Raw genomic sequence first — 20,161 nt, 5'->3', positions numbered from 1 at the left:
CGCCCCTCAGGTGGTCGAGCTCATCTGCTCAGATCAGGGGTTCCACTCTTTCCCTATCTCGACAACTGACTGTTGAAGTTCACGATTGGCGTCTTCACTCGGAGGTGGTGCAAGGTCTCTTTCAGCAGTAGGGAGAGCCTTGGTTAGATCTATTCGGCACCGATGAGAACACCCATTGTCAGCAGTTCTGCGCATTGGAATTTCCAAGGCAGCACTCGCTAGGTGACGCTTTTCATCACGAGTGGAGGTGTGGTCTTCTATACGCCTTTCCGCCTATACCACTCCTGCCCAGAGTGCTGAAGAAGATCAAGCGCCACCGGGTCCAAGTAATTCTTGTGGCTCCGGATTGGACACAAAGAGTCTGGTATACCGAGCTGCTCAACATGGCCATCGATCCTCTGATCTGACTGCCTCTTCAGGAGCATCTTCTGTCGCAGACGCAGGGGATGGTCCTCCACCTGAACCTGTCCAGTTTCCACCTCCTTGCGGGAGATTGAACGGTGGCAGTTGATCTCGTTTGACCTGCCTCCCGAAGTCTGCGATGTTATCTTGGCAGCCAGGCGCCCCTCCACTAAGACGGTATACGCCTGCAGATGGAACACATTTGTGGCATGGTGCACAGCAAAGGCTGTGGATCCCCTTTCTGCCCCTCTTTCTACGGTTCTCTTGTTCCTCCTTTCTTTTGCCCAGCGGGGCTCTGCCCTGGATACTCTAAAAGGCTACCTCTCGGCCATTTCAGCCTTCTTTAGGCTTCCTGATCAGCCTTCTCTTTTCAAGTCCCCTGTTGTAAATAGATTCCTTTAGAACATTTCTCATCTTTTTCCTCCTGTTCACTTCGTAATGCCCCAAAGTCCACGCAGGGTGAGTGAGCTACAAGCTCTTTCTTCCAAGCCTCCCTTTCTGGCTGTCCATCCAGACAAGGTCGACCTGAGAACTAGACCTTCCTTTCTTCCCACGGTGGTTACTTCTTTCCACATTGGCCAAATCACCACTTTGCCCACCTTTTTTCCGCCACTGTATCCTGCAAAAGAGGAAGAGAGGCTCCACCTTCTGGATTCAAAAATGCGCTTTTCTTCTACTTCAATCACACCAAACAATTACGGGTGTATGACCAACTCTTTGTTGGTTACGTGGGTGCAAAGAAAGGTTGGGCTGTGTACAAACTGACCACCTCCAGTGGGTCGTTCTGTGCATTAAGGCTTGCTATTCCTTGGCAAAGAAGGAGCCTTCAGTGGGGCTACTGCTTTGGGACGAGGAGTCTCCCTCAATGACATCTGTCAGGCAGCTACGTGGGCATCGCTGCACATGTTCACCAAACTCTACTGCCCGGATAGCCAAGTTCGGAGAGATGGCTTCTTTGGCCGTTCTGTTCTCCAGGACTTTCTGGTGGGAACTTAGTTCGCAGACCCACCTCCGGGGTTGGTATTGCTGGGGTATCTATTCTAAGGTAAGGAATCTATAACTAACTGTTTCTTTCAGATGAACAAGTTACTTACCTTCGGTAACAATATATCTGTAACAAACATAGATTAGTTATAAAATTCCTTCCCGCCCCGCCCATCCTCATTCTGCGAACTAACTTCTAGGGTTAAGGACTTCCTTTCAGGGTCCTAGTTTTATGCACCAGTGGTCTGTGTCCTGCGCTTCTGGCGTGGAAAGTCGTGTACAGAACTGACGTTAGCACGTGAGTGCAGCATCTTTGTAGCTACTGCCTCGTCATCCAGGCGACCACGACGCTGACGATGAACACGGAGTTGACCGGCACCACCTTCCGACACACAGGGGTACTGCTGACTAAAAACTTTCTGGAACCAGTCTGACGCCTGGTGGTAATTCTAAGGTAACAAATCTATAACTAACCTATGTTTCTTTCAGATATATTGTTAACCAAGGCAAGTAACTTGTTTGTCAAGATCGAAAGTAAGAGACAGAACACACAAAAAAACTGATTTATTATGCAAAATCATAAATTAACTGAACTGTAGTATATTGCAAGCAATCAGAAAATCATAATTTAGTCACAAAGATGAGAAGATTACTTAAGGGAAGAAATTATCAACAATAACTAGAGTCATCCGCAATATTAAGTGTGTGAAAATTATAAGAAAGCAAAATGTGCTAAGAACACCAAACGAAGGGTATATGTTAATCCTGGAGACATCGTAATTCTTTTAACCATGCTATCAACAAATAGAAAACAAAAAATCTAAATATATAGGAAATGAATAGGGAAGTGTAGCAAACGCAGATGCGGAAAAAAGTAAAAGATGAGTCCAAAGTAAGGGCAAACATCCAGAAAACAGGACAAAAATCTGGAAAAAATGGAAGGAAAGCCATACTCCCAGTTTATATGAGAGGGAGATATGATCGGTTGGCGCGTTTGCTTCCTGGCTCTTGGCTGCTGGTTTTACCTGTTCCTCATCGGGGGGGACACTTCATATTCCACCTCTGAGCCTGAATGCACATAAAAACACGACCCCAGCCCGTGACGGATGTTGACGCATTTGAGGATGTATGATGTTCGCGGTACATCACAACGCAGCTTTTACAACGCAAGTCGTTACCACGACTTGCGCTGTAGGGTGCTGGACTTAGGAATAGTATAATTTACTATTCCAACTCCAGCCTACATACAGTAGGGAAGGTGTTGGAATAGTAAATCTACTATTCCTTAGTCTAGAGCGCCCTCCAGTGCAAGTCGTGGTAACGGCTTGCGTTGTAAAATCTGCTTTGTGATGGCACTGCGGTGTTTTGACCGCGTTGTAAAGGTTGTTTACCGCATTTGATTCTTGGCTGTTGGTTTTGCCTGTTCCTTGTCGTGGGAGATTTCATATTCTATCACTCCCTGTGCCTGAGTGTGCATAAAAACGCGACCCAGGCCCACAGCGAAGTCCGGGATAAGGGTGGGCCAATCCACGCCCGTCATCACCTGGAGGAGGCTGTGCTGCCCCCCCCCCCCCTAACATTTGACGAACAATTCCCTTGCAATACCTAAAATATGATCAAAAAGAAATCAAGGGCGCCCGAGACAGGCAGGGAAATTATTAACACCCTGGACCCTTTCCTGACTAGGGTAGCAGATATGCTGTCCAAGGAGATCGAGATCACAGAGATCCATCTTTCCCTAGAGGAGGTAAGACTTCCTATTTTAGCCTCTGAACCTCCTGGATTGAGTAATTCAAAAAAGAAGTCAGCACGCAGGTGTGCTCATAATGAAGTTCCACCCACGTCGATCCTGGTTACTAAATCCCCTAAACCAGGCCTTAGCCCCTTCGAGGAACCACCGGGCAAAAGGAAAAAAGGGAGATAAAAAACTGCCCCGGTGACAAAGCCCACTAAAACGTGCAGCAATATAACAACGGCCTTTCCTCAGGTTTTGCATGCAATTTTTACTCCCCCATTAAACCAACTGCCTCTTGATGACTCTCTGAGCCAAAATGAAGTCCAATTATTTAACACCTTTTTCCAGTCAGTCTTGACTAGTCTGTCCCAAACAGAGGAGAACATAAAGCTAATGCTTGATACTGAAGCAAGGAATGAGCTGCTCAGATGAAGGTCTATGGAAGAGGGCATCTCAAGTCACCTCCAATCTCATAACCCTCTACAAACACTGGAAATGTGTCATACCGACCTGTTGCAGCTCAAACCCCTTGCCGTTTAATAACTCTACCAGATTCAATGCCAGATGTGTCGGAGGGGGCTCCCGGTCAGTGCTTAATTTGTAAAAAATTAAGTGCTGTGGCTGAAAATGCTGCCAAGGAGACTACAGCTCTCTTCTGCATCCGGTGTGCCCAACTTTCAACACCCATACTGCCTCAGTTTCTATCCTGTAGCCATGCTGTGAAGTCTGTCCCATAAGACATGCATTTTACTTCTTTACCCACACCGACAGATGAGTGCGAAAACAAAATGTACACCAATGAAAATGCTTTTTTTTAAGCTATTAATCAGTGTGGTCTGACTGGGTTTGTTGCAGGTCAGGAGGCTGCATGACCACAGCAGGTCATGTCACTGTTGGTGCTGCCTGTAATTAGTTTGGTCAAGTTATGATGACAGCATAGGCATCCACTACACAGCTTGCTGTGACCCTGGCTGCTACAGCAAAAGCACTGTCCCCAACCATAATGCTGCAATGCCTGTGAGATGTGAGTATGGCTGTCGCACCTACTGGGCTTAAGCACACTCAGGAATTAGCATGCTTGGAGGCAGCGCACGGAAAATGCAGGAGACTCCATAGCGCATAAAAGTTGCAGTGGGCTACAGCAACATCAAGCACGTTGAGGTTAGTGGCAACGCAGGGCTGCAGGCCCCCACTGCAATTATCCAAGGGGAGGCTTAGGCCCAGGCAGTGGCAGGCTGCAGCAGACTCTGGGAATAGAATGCAAGCCATTTGTTAGTGATGACTTTTTGGATTCATGACAGGTGTGACGACATCATCACTAAAGTGATGATACAGAATCATGCTTGCCTGAACAGATGTATGCCTCCCTATGAAAACATACCAGCCCATCACCATGCAAGGTATGTGGGTCTTTTTATTTTAAATTGGGAAATTATTATTGAGACCATCACCTGCAGGACCAGAAATCGTAGCCCTGTGAAAGAAGTGCCGGTGCTGAGCACCTGAAAGCACCTGCTCAAATTAAGCACTGCTCCCGGTCCTTTATGCAGTCAGCCTGTGAACTCGGACCCTAACAATCCATTGCTAATCAATTCATCCAACATGGCAGGGTGCAAGATGGGCAAAACAGGGTCCATCTATAATATATAAACTATGTCAGTGGAGCTGTGGGAGAATTAGCCTACCATCTTAAGAGCTCTTAATGCAGTTTGAATATTGCGCATGGTGGACGTTTAGAACTTCCTTCTGCAACGTGTTCCTTTGTTATTGTCCTTGCCAATATTCCTGAACTGAAAGGGAATCATCAGGAAACCACGGAGCAGTTGATGGACAAGGTTTTATACTGGTTTTTAAAATTACACATGGGATACCCCAAGCTTTAAAATCATATTATCATTGCCAGCCGTGCGTTCTGGGTGGGCCTAATGTCAAAATCAATTAAAAGGGAATTTTATAGTTAATTTTAATCACCAGCGACAGGTCGAGTTCCTCTTGAATATTTTGCCTGACACTCCATCCATTGACACTCAGATCTTCGCTCTTCCATTGGGCTGTTTTTTACAAACTATTAAGGCCCTCTTGTAGTGATATAGCGAGGTCCTGTCTGAGTTTTTCTTCCATCTCTAATTCATATAATGTACCGGCTAGCCCATCTCTTCCTACTAGGAATAAATATGCCCCATTGACCGACCTCAATGCACTTGATTGACTCCCTACCTTCCCCTAGGCACCCATTCATCCAGACCCAAGGGTGTTACTATCTCATACTCTACCCAGGAGGAAACAGCTAAGCATAGAGTAGATATGGCCACCCTAAGTGTTATTTCATGGAATATAGCGGGTTATAACAAAAGAGGCACATTCATGATTGGCTATCCATTGTCTCAAAGTATGATATTATATGTTTTCAAGAAACCTGGAGAATTGCCAAAATTCATATCAACAGGTATTGAATATTCCAATCAGATGCGGTTCCATTTAAAGCAGTGGACTCCAGTCGTGGTTTGGTCACTCTATTAGTTAGTGCAGCTAGGAATAAGGTAATTTCCTTCATTAATACTTCACCCTATTATCGTCTTCATTGTATTGAAGCTCATAAGGGAAGGGATTGGCTTTTAATCAATTTTTATAATATTAATTTCACAGGAGGTATGGTCACTGTTATAGAATTAATTGAAAAGGATATTTACCTGTTAATACATTTCCATTCTAGACCCTTTGATATCATATGGTTGGGCAATTTTAATGTGCATAACTGCAGTAGAATAAATACTGGGGTGTGTGGTTTGATTGATGACTCGAGACACAATACATCATTTTTGCCATAATGGCAATGCATAGTGATCAATAACCTTGTGATAACTAATCCCACTGATACTAATAGAGGGCTATTTGATCATACTTTTTCCTCTCAATCTCACATTTCGACAAAAGATTATATCCTGGTCTCGGAATCCATAACAGTCAGATTTTGCAATCCAAGAACACATTTTATGCTTTTAGTGACCATGCCACGCTAACTTGTCAAATATACTGGGTTCTACAAATATTTCTCCCAGGAAAGGATCCCTGAAACCTGTGATTACCAGGAAAAATGGAATAGATTTGAAATGGAATAAGGTTCACGTGCCAAATTTTATATGTAGCATTGTTGTGAAAATGTTCAAGGAAATTTCTATCTGTCTGGAGACTCTCCCGACAACTGATATAACATTCCAAACTTTCAAACAAATTCTAGTGGTAATTTGTAACAAACTACTACGCCTGTGTATTAACCCCTTCGCTGTCTGGGTCATTCACCTGCTTGTGACGAGCTTGGTTCATCACGCTGCACAGTGATGCTGTGCTCATGATGAGCAGAGCTCGTCATGACCACGCCCGTTTCGAACGTTCAGCACAGCGGGGAAATTAGCCCCGCGCGCGAGCGTTGCGGCGGTTATGACGAGCTCATGAGCACAGCGCAACCGTGCCTCATGACGAGCTGAGCTCGTCATGAGCACGGAAAGTGATAAGGGTAGGGACTTTTGGAGTATAATCAATGCTCCATTCCTTAAAGATGACTCAGAAATTACTACAGATTTACATGTTCGTGCAGAGGCATGGTTATCCTATATTGGTGAGGTCTTTGGGCAATTAGATGCAGTTGCTTCCTTGCCACCTAGCCTCTATGTGACTACGCCTGGAAAATCATTTATCTTTTACCCTGGACTGTAGTGTAGTTCCTATATTCCCAATAGGCTCTGCGCATTGGAATAATATACTCAGCAGTGTAGACGTAGGACTGAGGTCGACTAGGTCTCTACTGACTATATTAGACTTAAGGTTTGCCAGCTAGCTCAGAGGTCACTAGAAACTTTCTCGAATAAACGAGGAGGAGTTTAACCTCCCTGGATAGACAAGAAGGGATTAGCTTCTGACAACCATAAAACATGACAACTTTGCTCCCTCAGAATAAGAGTGTATCTCTAGAGTCGTGTGAAAACAATAGACAGCTATTTCACTCAGTCAAGTGTCGATACTTAGTTTCACCAGAGTGTAGAGAAAAGAGAGACGGGCGTTTTCAATAAAAGGTGTTATTTATTGAGCAGTCTTCTTTCTCATACAAGAGAAATGAATTGCCACAATTGCAATACTTAGTATAAAGTAAAGTGCGTACAGTAAAAGGAGTATTATGAAATAATACTGTAAAAGCATTGATATGGTTTCTTAGCCATAGGATACTTTAAAATAGATAAAATATATACATATAAATATACATTGACTAACGTACTCAACTGGTGCTTCTAAATACGCCTACCCCGGTGTACCTGACCTAAGCCTAATACGTGGAAAGGAGTAAGTAAGTAGCAGTTTAAGTTAAGTTGGTTTTGCCAAGGAATCTGAATCAAGAATTCTCTTTAAGGGTTTAGTCAGCTCCGTACCTGTGTATTAGAAAGCAGGAGGTCTGGTATCTCTCTCTCAGGACTCGATATCCCAGTAACCCGCGAGGGTATCTGGAAACACCGAAGCTGGATTTCTCGGCAGGAGAAAAGACAGCGTCTCTCTCAGTGCATCAAAGGGGAGGGGCGGCGTCTGTGGGTTCTCGCATCAGCTGGGCTCTCGGGCAAGTAGATAGCCGCTCTGCTCCAAACCACCGTGTGTTTGCTTAAGGCAACGTTGGTATATTTATACCTGAAAGATGAGGGGTTTGACGTAAGGTTGGACATAAGACGTCAATAAAGATGTCACTAAGAACTGGTCGTTCTTACAGTGCTCACAGGAGTTCTAGGACGAAATCAAAACAAAAGCAATGGGGAATTCCCAGGTTGCTGGAGGTTTGGTTTGTTTACAGAACTCGTAGTACTTTCTAGGAGCCTGGGGAAGTAGCCTTGCTTAATTTGGACAGCATGGGCTATGACTAAATATGGATATGATTCTTATGCCTTCATAAGGATATGATTTATTATAACCACATAAGGGCATAAATCAGTAATATTTAATTAGGGTCCTAGATAGAACTACAACACCCACTCCACGATCTAATGTCCCTCATTACTTAAAACTAAGCAATAGTAAACATATAAACATATAATGATGCATGTGTTTTCCAACCCACCCCAAAATACATAAATTTGCATATTGAAATGGTATATGGTAATACACGAAAATGAGTATTGGTGCTGTATGCTTTTCAAGCAGTGTTATCATTCAGAAAAAAGGATTGCATATAATTATCAGCTGAATGATTTGCGAAAATTACACATGGCTCTTAATACAGAAGAGAAGGTCGAGACCATTCCATCACATATTAATACAAAATGCTGTACATGTGCTAGAGGCTGAGGTAATATATTGTCTCTAGAGTTCCTAAAATAGAAGCTCTGTTCTCTAAGAATAGCTCTTCTTTAAGCAGAGTACATGTGCCTAAAAAAAGTAAATATTTTTTGGAAGTGAGAAAAAATAATTTCGCTTTCAGGGGAAAAAACTGTTCCAAACGTTTTCAGTAGCTTTGGTTTATCAAAGCTGAAGGCCGAATTCAGAGTTCAGGGAATGCTGTGTGCTCGTTGCTTAAAAAGTTATTCTTTCTGTTCAGGGGAGAACATCATTTCAGACAGACTCTCAAAAAATTGGTCTACGGCTTCAGGTGAAAGTCCGACCAAGTTTGAAAATGCCGCAACAGTACAGTCGTGAGAATGATTGCTATCATCGATGTCAGGATCAGCAATGCTCACAGAAGATCGTACCTGGGTGATGCTGCTCTCACCTCGTACTTCACTACCCCCTAATCGTAGTGGTGAAGTCTCAACGAATGCCGTCATCAGAATGGGTAGCCGCTGGGGACAACACAATGCATGAGCCGTTACAGGACTTAGCAAAGTATCTGTATCCAATGGTACTGCTGATGGTAGTGTAAGACAGACGTCCAACACGCATTCTTCTCCGCATAGCATACATCGAAGCACAGGTAAGATGCAATTCTGCCAGATGGGTCTGAAGTAAAGAAACCAGGTCATATTCAGATCTCTTAGCCGGGCTAATCCAAGGACTTAAGTTATGCGGTCCCAATAGCGTATAGCTGGGATCGTTTCTTCCATCGTTGCTGGAGTCTTGTCTGTGACTTGGCTTGCCATATCGGAGCAGAAGGATCAAAAATAAAATTCCTGCTACGAGTCCCAAAAGAAGTGGTAGGCCGCCAAAGACGGAATGGACACAATTAGGAAAAATGCCCAGAACTGTTTCGAAGGGTGTTAACAGTCCAGAAAAAATTGTCTTAAATATATGTGGGATACCACTGGTATCTGACATATACAGGATTTGGCTTAGCATTTCTACGAAATGCACGGGGCAATTTGCTGATAAAAGGGTATGTATCTCTGCCGTTGTCCTTGCGACCTGCAGATCATACGTTTCTTTTGATGACGTTAAGGGCACAGTTGTCTGTAAAAGAACAGACTTTATTCTGCTTAAAGTATCAATTCAAATAGAAGAGATATTCAAAGAAGGCCAAATTGTTGCCTCCGTATCTGGAGTGCTGTTTGGATACAATACTTGCATACAGCAAGTGACCATGGAACTCACGCTGACGAGATAGGCTTTTCCTGGCACCATGCCACCACAGCTGTGGTCACTTATTAGAATATAACTCCTGGTAGAAAGTTGTCTAAAGAATGGCTCTATCTGTGTTGCAGATGTGCCTTGCTGGTGACATGAAAGGTTATTTGAAGACCCTTCGCAGGCTCCATGCAGGTTAATGCCTTCACAAAGAAGTGTACCGCTCAGTGATCTTTTACATTTGTTACCACTAAGAAATACATTCTTTTTCTTTTCACTGTAGCATGTGTGTGTATAAGGTAATTTTCATGCTGACTTGATGTACCTTTTACCCAACCTTTCATAATGGCCCGCTGGTATATACTCTTGGCAGTATTTAAATTGGAAAGTTGTTATCGGAATTGTAATTATTCCGTGTATTATCCATTCAATGACAGGTCTTTCTGACATTGTCAATGGTAATCTCTCAAGTTTTTCAATGCTCAGAATCGTATAGTCTGCTCCTTTTTGTGCCAAACTGATTTGTTTATCAGTAAGGTTAAAGATAGAGAATAATGACGTTACGTTGATTAAACGCCAGGGCACGTAGCCTGAACGCAGATTTTGCAACGTCCAGCCAAGCTGTACAATAGAACGCAATTGGGACTGACCGTGTTGTAACATTAGTAAGTCCTGCTCTATTATATCAATAGCAGATGATACAATAATGTCCAGTGAATATATTCTGGAGGACAGAGTCATTAACCCATTGTCCACAACAGAAAGTGATTTTTCCAAATTAATACGATCAATTTCTCGTATTTTTTCAGCTGTTTCAATTTGCATTACTTTCCAAGCTTCGTTGTACGCAGCGTATATACCGGCCGCTATGAAACGTTTTTGACGCTGTTTGCGTTGTCCCTTTATGAAATCACGCAAGTCAGCACCGTCTTTAAGTAAAGTCAAGTGTTGCTTCATTTCAGCCAGTGTGGATTTTTGTAGCCACTCAAGGCATAGTTTGCCTACACTGCATGTTGTAACTATCCCTGGATGTTGTCTCTGGGAGTATCTTGGGTCTGGCCTGGTCATTTTTAACCAATGTATTTTGTTCAGGAATCTATCTTGACAGTTATTTTTGTCTGTGGGCCAGATCAACCATTTTTTCCAATCAGGATGTGTTCTGTTTTGGTTTAAAATTTTAGGTACGTCTATCTCCATGTCTGTAGTGCTATTATCATCAGGTATGGGCTTTGGAATAGACGGTTTGTTTAAGTCTTTAATTTTGGCTAGGCCAAGACAGGTTGTCTGTTGAATGGTGTCATTCAAGAATAATATTTGTTCTGGGATCATGCAGGCTCGAAATAATGCTTCTAGGCCTTGTACCTGCCAATCTTTTGTACCCCAGATGGTTTTTGTTTCAATATTGTTCTTCCAGAAATCAAACCCGAATGTATTCATTTTTTCATAAAATGTTTCAGAATAAATCAATTTAGTATTTGTCAACATTGTTTTCATTCCTGTCTTATTTAACATTTTGAAATAAAACGTTTCTGCATCACTTGTGTTAAACCCTGAGAAGTATGGGAATTTCTCATAAAATGTTTTCGAACTGCTTTTAGGTGGAGTTGCACAATGTTCCCATTGATTATAATTAAAAACATTTCTAGGTTGAGCAGATTTATGCAAATAGTGATTATAACAATACATTTCTTCACCATTTGATGAACCCTGTAAGTAATCATGTTCTGTAAATTTTGCTGACATTAATAAATCTGACATCATATCATTAATACTTTCAAAGTCCCAATCATCAGAGAATGCACTCTGTTTTACAAAGTCACTTAATGAAACCTTGAACTGATGTGGATATTTCAAGAGCTCAACCGTGCCATAGATTTCATAATCCGTTTGTCCCATGCTACCCCACCGGGTATTGGATTGGCTGTGACATTCACTGATGATAGTTCTCTTTTCTCGATGTGAGATGACTTGTGTGGCTTTAGGACCAAGTTGATGTTCTGACTTGCTGTGTTCATTGTACTGTATTTTCCTTCAATGATTTTTCCCAAACAAAGAATCATGATGAGTCAAAGCAGGAGGAAAAGTACACCTAACACAATCCAAAATTCAATCCATGGAGAAATCAGATAGGTTTCTTTGAGTTGATGTAGAAGTTCAGTTACTTTGTCTTTAAAAGTTTTTATTGCTGGCGTTTCTTCCTGTTCGCTTGGATCTTCAGAAAAGTTATCGAAATTGATGAAGTAGCCAGATGCAGTTCTGTCAATTGTTGGAATTGCTTCAGAATTTTCATTTGCTTTTGGATTTTTCTTTGTTTCACTAGCATAGTCTAAGGCTACATCGTTGTAGACTGGTGTTTCTTGACGAACTGTTGCAATTTGGGTTTCAAGAGGCACAAGTTCCATGGCATTGTTGCATAGTCCTTTTTTATTCACTGCAGATTTATCGAATGTGATTAGTCTCTCAGTTTGAACCTCTTGTATTGTAGCAAATGTTGGTACTCTGCTATTTCTTGGGAGTCCACTGGGCCTACTACTTATTATTGGCCACATGATTGTGGTTTTACCAGGTCGATGGATACAACTCGGTTCTCCTTTTTACCAGCAAGGGGCGGTAGTACAACTGATCTTGTTCCGCTGACAGCTAAGACAGGTACTGCTTTTCTGTAAGAAGGCCCAAATTCCTTCTTCACCGCGATCTTCTCTCTGACCAGATCCCCAATCATTGGAATCCAGACAGGCCTTGCTGGGACAGGTGGTTTATCTTCAGTGGCTGTTGGCTGCTGTTTTAACTTTACGTTGCTCAGGCCTTTTCTTGTTTCATTTAAGTCCTGTAAAATAGCCAAACGATCTTTGATACCAAAGCATTTTTCTTCTACCACTGAAGTCTGACTATCAAGGTCCTGAATATGCATTCTAGTCCCGAACAATAGTTCGTACGGACTGAAACCTTTCAGAGAATTTCTTGGCAGATTATTAAGACTACGTTGGACACTTGTTAAATGTTGGACCCACCCATCACCCGAACCTAATACCCTCGCCGTTATAGATTGCTTTATGTCCCGTTTTTTTCTTTCCACTATCCCATTTCCCTCAGGATGGAAGGGACATGAGTACCGCAATGCAATGCCCATGCTGGTCATGGCCTCCTTATAAGCTCGAGAGCTAAAAGCAGGACCCTGGTCAGAATGTAGCATGCCAATTGCGTATGTGCCGATAAAGACTCGCAAATCTTATATAAAAGTTCTGGCATCAGCCGAGCGCTGGGGCCACATCCAAATGAATCTCGTGCAGGAATCCACTGCGACCATGATATATTTATAGTTGCCATCCCTTTGTAAGGGACCACAGTGGTCCAAGTAAACACATGCTAATGGTTTATCTGAGATTAGAAGTGGCATCTGTGCTGGTCGTGTCACTGTTGATACTTTCATTCTCTGGCATATTTCACATTCTAGAACATAGTTCCTAGTTTGTTTTCTCATGCGCGGCCACCAATATCTCTGTTTTAATAACGATATTGTGGCGGAAACACCAGCGTGTGCAGAAGCCAGCCCTTCGTGTGCCGCTGTAATTAGTCCTAACCCGTGTTCCATGTTTGGAATTGCCCTATCCCCCACTCCAGGGATTCGAGCAAATAGAGCATTATTCGCATCAGTTATGTATGATTACTTTACTGGAAAGCCTTTCGGGAGTGTTTTTCTGTCATCTTTTACTGTAGCACTGACAGCTTGCATTATATCGCTGTCTATTTTTGTTTTTGACTGGGTGATAGCAGCTACGGAAGCCGTTTGTACAGCTGCCTTCGCGGCCTCATCAGCCAATGAATTCCCCGCAACGTGAACGCCATCACGTTGATGACTCAGTGTATGGATCACGTGAGTCTTTCGTAGTTCTTTCTGTAAAAGAACTACTTGTTCCCAAAGCGTTTTATGCTTGATTGTGCCACCTTTTGCATCTTTGAAACCGTTTTGAACCCAGTTCTGCAAATATTCATTATAAGACTGAACGCAGTAATATGTGGGGAATTCGCAATCGGTATTTTCAAGCGTCATCTTAAATGCTAGTAGTTCAGCTCGCTGAGCTGTACAGTCTCCTAGAGATTGCGTTTTAGGGACCAGTGGTCTAAATTTTCCTTCGTGCCAACGACCTTTAACAATCGCGCACGCAGCACTGTAAGCGTGTTTACCCCCAACTGCGGATTGTGCTGATCCGTCTGTATATATTATACAGCCGGAGTGTTCTAGAGGCAGAATCTCAGTCGGCAGAGGACATTCATATTCATATTGTAGAAATTCTTGTGTTTTCAAATTAGGATCAAATTCGTATACTACGTCTGTTGCAGCAAGAGAATTAACCCATTGTATCCATCTCGGATGTAGTGCTTTAGCATTTGGAATGCTTGCTTTTGTTACCGCTTATAGGGCTGGTACCGGTGTAACGATTTTTATTCGTTTACCTTGTGCTAGGGCTCTTTCTTTTGCTACAGCAGTCTGGACCGCAGTTAGAATTTTTTCAGTAGAACTGAATTTGATTTCAGCTTGTGTGTACAAGTGTGATTTATAAGCTATTGGTACCGTTTCTCCCTCATTAGAGGTCAGGTACGTGAATCCGCATCTTCCTGTGTTGACTCGGATTACAAGGTTGCGTATGTTTTCGCGTGTTTGCAATTTTGTTTTAGCTAACATGTCTGTTTGCAATGATCCCAACATTTCTGTGTGTTTCTGAGTCCAATTGATTGGTTTGAAATCAGGTTTTATTAATTCATAGAGAGGTTTAACCCTTTCCGCATAATTTAGAATGTATGTTCTACCGAAATTCAGGAAACCTAGTATTGATTGTAAGTTCTTCAGCATTTTAGGTGCTTGGAGTACAGCGCACTTCTCTAAGAAGTTGTCTGCTAGGCTTTTGCCTTCACTTGATAATTCATATCCTAAAAACAGGACAGTTAGATGGGCAATTCGTGAATTTTTAAAGTTGAATTTGTAACCCTCAGCTGCGAACCCAAGTATTATGGTGTTCACTCTTTTCAAGTGAGTATCCAGGTCATCGTCTGTTAGATAGATGTCATCGACATAAGATAACACCTCATCATCATATATTTGTAGTAACTCTGTTACTCTTGCTGAGAATAATCCTGGGCTATTCTTGAATCCCTGCGGGAGTCGACAGAAGTGTTTTTGCGACCCCATTATTGAGAACGCTGTCAAATACCTGCTTTCAGGTGCAATGTTTTGACAAAAGAACCCATTAGAGATGTCTAATGTTGTTTTGTATTTTTTGCGCATGATGTTATTCATAAGTGCTGCACTGTGTGAGTTTTGTACTGCAAATGTTTTGCAACATGAGTTAAGGTGTCTGTAGTCCAAAACTAGATGATATGAATCGTCTGGCTTGGAGACAGGAGACAAAGGATTGTTCATTTGTGAGGTGCATGTTTCAATCACCCCCTGATATTCAAGTTGATCTAAGATCTCCCTGACTTGCTATTTAGCTTCTTGTTTAATTGGGTACTGCCTTTGTGCAGTGGGTTGACATTTTAACTGGATTTTGTGAGGAGGAGAGTCCTTATCCCATCCTACATGATTTTTGTATAATGCAGGAGCTTGAGCTACTGCCCATTTTCTTGCATATGTATATTTTCTATGAATTGGAATATGATTTGAGAAGGCAGGCATAATCATTTCTTCGCCATGAGGGCACTCCCTGACAAACTCTGGTGGCCAGTCTTACTCAGCTAAAAGGATGTCATAGCCGTTCGAAAGATTATCCCAAAAGAGACCTCTTACTTTCCTTTTCTTATCTCCCTCTATACATAAAGTTATCTCGTATATTTTATGAGGTTTGCTAACTCTGGTATCTGCAGTTTCCACTTGAATGTATTCATTCATGTCCACTGTCTCCAGAAGATTCATCAAGACCTTGCGAGCTATGGTCACTTCTGCTGCGCTGTCTAGCATTGTCTGGGCCCACTCTCCGTTTTTCAGTTGTGTCCTCAGTATCCTCGGCATGTTTAATTATTTTAATACTGGCTACCTTCTTTCTTGGAAATTGTATTTTTTTACTTTGATGAGCAGGTTCCTTGTCTTTGGACTTGACGTGCTGCTCTTCCTTGTGTTCTGACCGTCCTCTTCTTTCCGATTTCTGTGAGGAAGTCTGAAAAGATCGAGAGGGACGTGTATCAATATCTTGATATCTATCAGGCTTTCTTAATTTATCCCTATCTCTAAGGTTGTATCTTTTTTCAGAGGGCTCCCTCTGGGGAGACTTGTTTCCTCGGTCCGGAGATCTTTCTCTCCGTTGAGGTGACCTTCCTCTGGACTGGAATCTTTTTTCTTTGGGAGTGGATTGTTTATACCCATCCCAACTCTTTTTTGGAGTATTTTGATTATTTTTAATAAAGATTTTTTCAGGATTTTCAGTTAGTTGGGGTTTTACTGGTTTCCCACCCAAACTATCTCTACCTAGTTCTTCATAGGATTTTTCTATGATTCTGGCAAGTTCAAATGGCTGTTCTGCTATGTCTGTTTCTTTCAATTTCTGGCGGATCGCCACAGATGCTGATTCTCCTTTTATGTTGGCTAATAATATAGCCGAGGCCTGCTTGAAGTCTTTCAGTAATTTCATACCCAGAGTTAAAGCAGGTTCTGGACCGTATTCATTTTGAATCTGTCTTAGCACATCTGGTATTACCGCCATGGACGGAACACCATATGTTTTTGTGTAAATGGAAGCAAAGACTGTGCCCCAAGTGTCACAGTCCTCCACATGTGGTGCGATCCCCATTGGAAGACAGATAGTCAGAATTCTGTGTTCCTCAGTAGGTGTAGTATCCGGGAATACTGCCTCTATTTGAGTGATTTTTTGTGCTAACCAGAATGGAATTTGTTCCCGTTTTGCGGGTGTTTTACCAAGACAGGATTTTATGTTCTGTGGTGTTATTTTGTTTGTGTTCCCCTGATGAGGGGTCAGCTGTGGAATGTTAATTGCTGGTTGGACCGTTTCAGTTCGCATTACATATTGGACTAATTGTCTATGTATTTTAATCAGTTGTTTTAGCTGTGCTAAAAGTTCTGGTACTGACATTTTATCAATGTCTGGATGTGGTGTGTAGCTGGCTAGCACCGGCCATGTTGCTCCTGGTCTACCTAGTGGACCGAGCCTGGTGATGTGATTGTTATGTTTTAGGGCACCTTTAAACCAGAGCAGGTGCTCTTGGTAATTTAATGGGATTTCAACATCCTCGAAAGGAGTATATATATGCGGAGGTTCCTCTATTTTGTAATAGTGGAATTCGTGTGTTACAGCGTTTGCTGCTGGAAAGTTTATCCATGAATAGAATACCTCTGTCTGCCGATATTCATGGGCCTCTATCACGAATATGACTATACCACCTCGTGCGGTCAGTCCATTTTCTATAAGTTTAAGAGTTATAGTTTTTCTTATGTTGACCGGAATGATTATAACACTCAGGTCATTTTCTTGGAGACTTGTGTCATCGCTAGGAGTTGAGCTGCTATTCTAGCTCTCTCCCTTTCGTCTTCACTTTTCGTCATTTTTACTAACAGAAAGTTTTTTGTTGAAGATCAAGTTTCAAGGGAAACAAAGATTAGGTGCACAATATTTTGGAACACTGTATCCTTCAACGTTGACTAAACCAAAAACTTTACATAGGAATCTCTTCTTACTAAGTTCCGGCGGATTTTAACCTTTTACCCACTCCAGACGTCTTTTGGAGTATTTACGGGAAAAAAGGGGTCTGTGTGAAAAAGCACGACTGAGTTACTCTAACGTCTTGCGTTAGATTTATCGCCTTACCAAACGTTGGGCGCCATGTAGTGTAGTTCCTATATTCCCAATAGGCTCTGCGCATTGGAATAATATATTCAGCAGTGTAGACGTAGGACTGAGGTCGACTAGGTCTCTACTGACTATATTAGACTTAAGGTTTGCCAGCTAGCTCAGAGGTCACTAGAAACTTTCTCGAATAAACGAGGAGGAGTTTAACCTCCCTGGATAGACAAGAAGGGATTAGCTTCTGACAACCATTAAAACATGACAACTTTGCTCCCTCAGAATAAGAGTGTATCTCTAGAGTCGTGTGAAAACAATAGACAGCTATTTCACTCAGTCAAGTGTGCATACTTAGTTTCATCAGAGTGTAGAGAAAAGAGAGACGGGCGTTTTCAATAAAAGGTGTTATTTATTGAGCAGTCTTCTTTCTCATACAAGAGAAATGAATTGCCACAATTGCATTACTTAGTATAAAGTAAAGTGCGTACAGTAAAAGGAGTATTATGAAATAATACTATAAAAGCATTGATATGGTTTCTTAGCAATAGGATACTTTAAAATAGATAAAATATATACATATAAATATACATTGACTAACGTACTCAACTGGTGCTTCTAAATACGCCTACCCCGGTGTACCTAACCTAAGCCTAATACGTGGGAAGGAGTAAGTAAGTAGCAGTTTAAGCAAATTTTGGTTTTGCCAAGGAATCTGAATCAAGAATTCTCTTTAAGGGTTTAGTCAGCTCAGTACCTGTGTATTAGAAAGCAGGAGGTCTGGTATCTCTCTCTCAGGACTCGATATCCCAGTAACCCGCGAGGGTATCTGGAAACACCGGAGCTAGATTTCTCAGCAGGAGAAAAGACAGCGTCTCTCTCAGTGCGTCAAAGGGGATGGGCGGCGTCCGTGGGCTCTCGCATCAGCTGGGCTCTCGGGCAAGTAGATAGCCGCTCTGCTCCAAACCACCGTGTGTTTGCTTAAGGCAACGTTGGTATATTTATACCTGAAAGGTGCCGGGTTTGATGTAAGGTTGGACATAAGACGTCAATAAAGATGTCACTAAGAACTGGTCGTTCTTACAGTGCTCACAGGAGTTCTAGGACGAAATCAAAACAAAAGCAATGGGGAATTCCCAGGTTGCTGGAGGTTTGGTTTGTTTACAGAACTCGTTGTACTTTCTAGGAGCCTGGGGAAGTAGCCTTGCTTAATTTGGACAGCATGGGCTATGACTAAATATGGATATGATTCTTATGCCTTCATAGGGATATGATTTATTATAACCACATAAGGGCATAAATCAGTAATATTTAATTAGGGTCCTAGATAGAACTACAACAGGACAAAATGAAGGTTGCCCTGTATCAATGCAGCTCAGCACGAGCACCTGGGCCCGACGAGGTACCAATAGATTTATTTCTAACTAATCAAGAGCTATGGGCTCCACTTCTTGTGAACGTCTTCAGAGTTGTTGCCCAAGTTGACGTTCTCCCATCCTGGAAAAAAACAGTTATCATTCCAATTTTTTAAAAAGTGGATAAAGCCATTCCAAAAAATTATCAACATATATCACTACTTGATAGCACAGCAAAATTAATGAGGCGTTTGCCTTTAAATAAATAAGAAAGAAATATTTTATCACATGCTCAGTATGGCTTTAGAAAGGGAAAAGGGACGATCAACCAATGCCTTAATCTAGACTTGTTAATCTCTAAATATACCGTGATCAAGGGGAGGCAACTTTATATAGCCTTTATGGACCTGTCAGGTGCTTTTGACAGTGTGGTACATGAGAATTTATGGTCTATATTGGAAGGAATTAGTATGGAAAAATCTATAATAAATGTTATCCATGAGGTGTATTCAGGTGCTACAGTTGCATCAGTTATGGGAAAGAGGGCAAATGCACTGGATCCTTTGGTATCACCTGTGGTGTGAGGCAAGGGTGCATACTTGCACCCTTCCTATTTTTACTTTACACAAACTGTGTGGAAGCAGTCCTGACCAAATTTGCTACTGACGTACCCAATAATAATTCTACCACAGTACCCTTACTTCTTTACGCAGATGACGCAGTGCTGCTCGCCCTGACTGGCAAAGCTCTTCAATCTCTGATAGAGGCGTATACAAGATTTATAAAACATGTTGAATTTAGAGTAAATTAAACGAAGTCCATTATACTTGTAGCAGGAGAAAGGCCAAACCAAAAATCCCTTACTGTAATATAGAAGGGACAAGGATTTTGGAAGCACCTGGTAGGCACATTAAAAACCTGTTCCTCCTATAATTGTCATCTTGAACTAGATGTTCCTTTTATATTATATCATTTTCCTACTGCCTCTCCCCTTTTGTGGCACTCCGTGTGGAAGAGGGACGATTTGAAGCTCATACAATATATTTTAAAAGATTCTTTAAAGCTTGAAGGCTTATCTAAAGCCAAATGACTCCAATTTGTTAAGAACAGTTTCTGCGGTATTGGCCTGGCCAAATTGTTTGATGATCCAATTACATGTAAGTCAATCTCAAGGACGGCTCTAAAAGATCTATTGCTAGAAAAGCATTGGAAAGACAGATGGGTACCTAATCACACTAAGCCCAGTAGTAAATTATATTTGTCAACACCAAGAATAGAAATAGCTGCTCCCTCGTATTTAACTTTTGTAATGCATCCTAGGCACAGATTTCTATTAACAAGGTGTCACTTTGTACAAGAAGGGGAGA

Source organism: Lissotriton helveticus, chromosome 9 (assembly GCF_964261635.1).
Source record: "Lissotriton helveticus chromosome 9, aLisHel1.1, whole genome shotgun sequence".
NCBI lineage: Eukaryota > Metazoa > Chordata > Amphibia > Caudata > Salamandridae > Lissotriton > Lissotriton helveticus.
The sequence above is the reverse complement of the archived record's forward strand: the minus strand, read 5'-3'. Positions refer to the sequence as shown.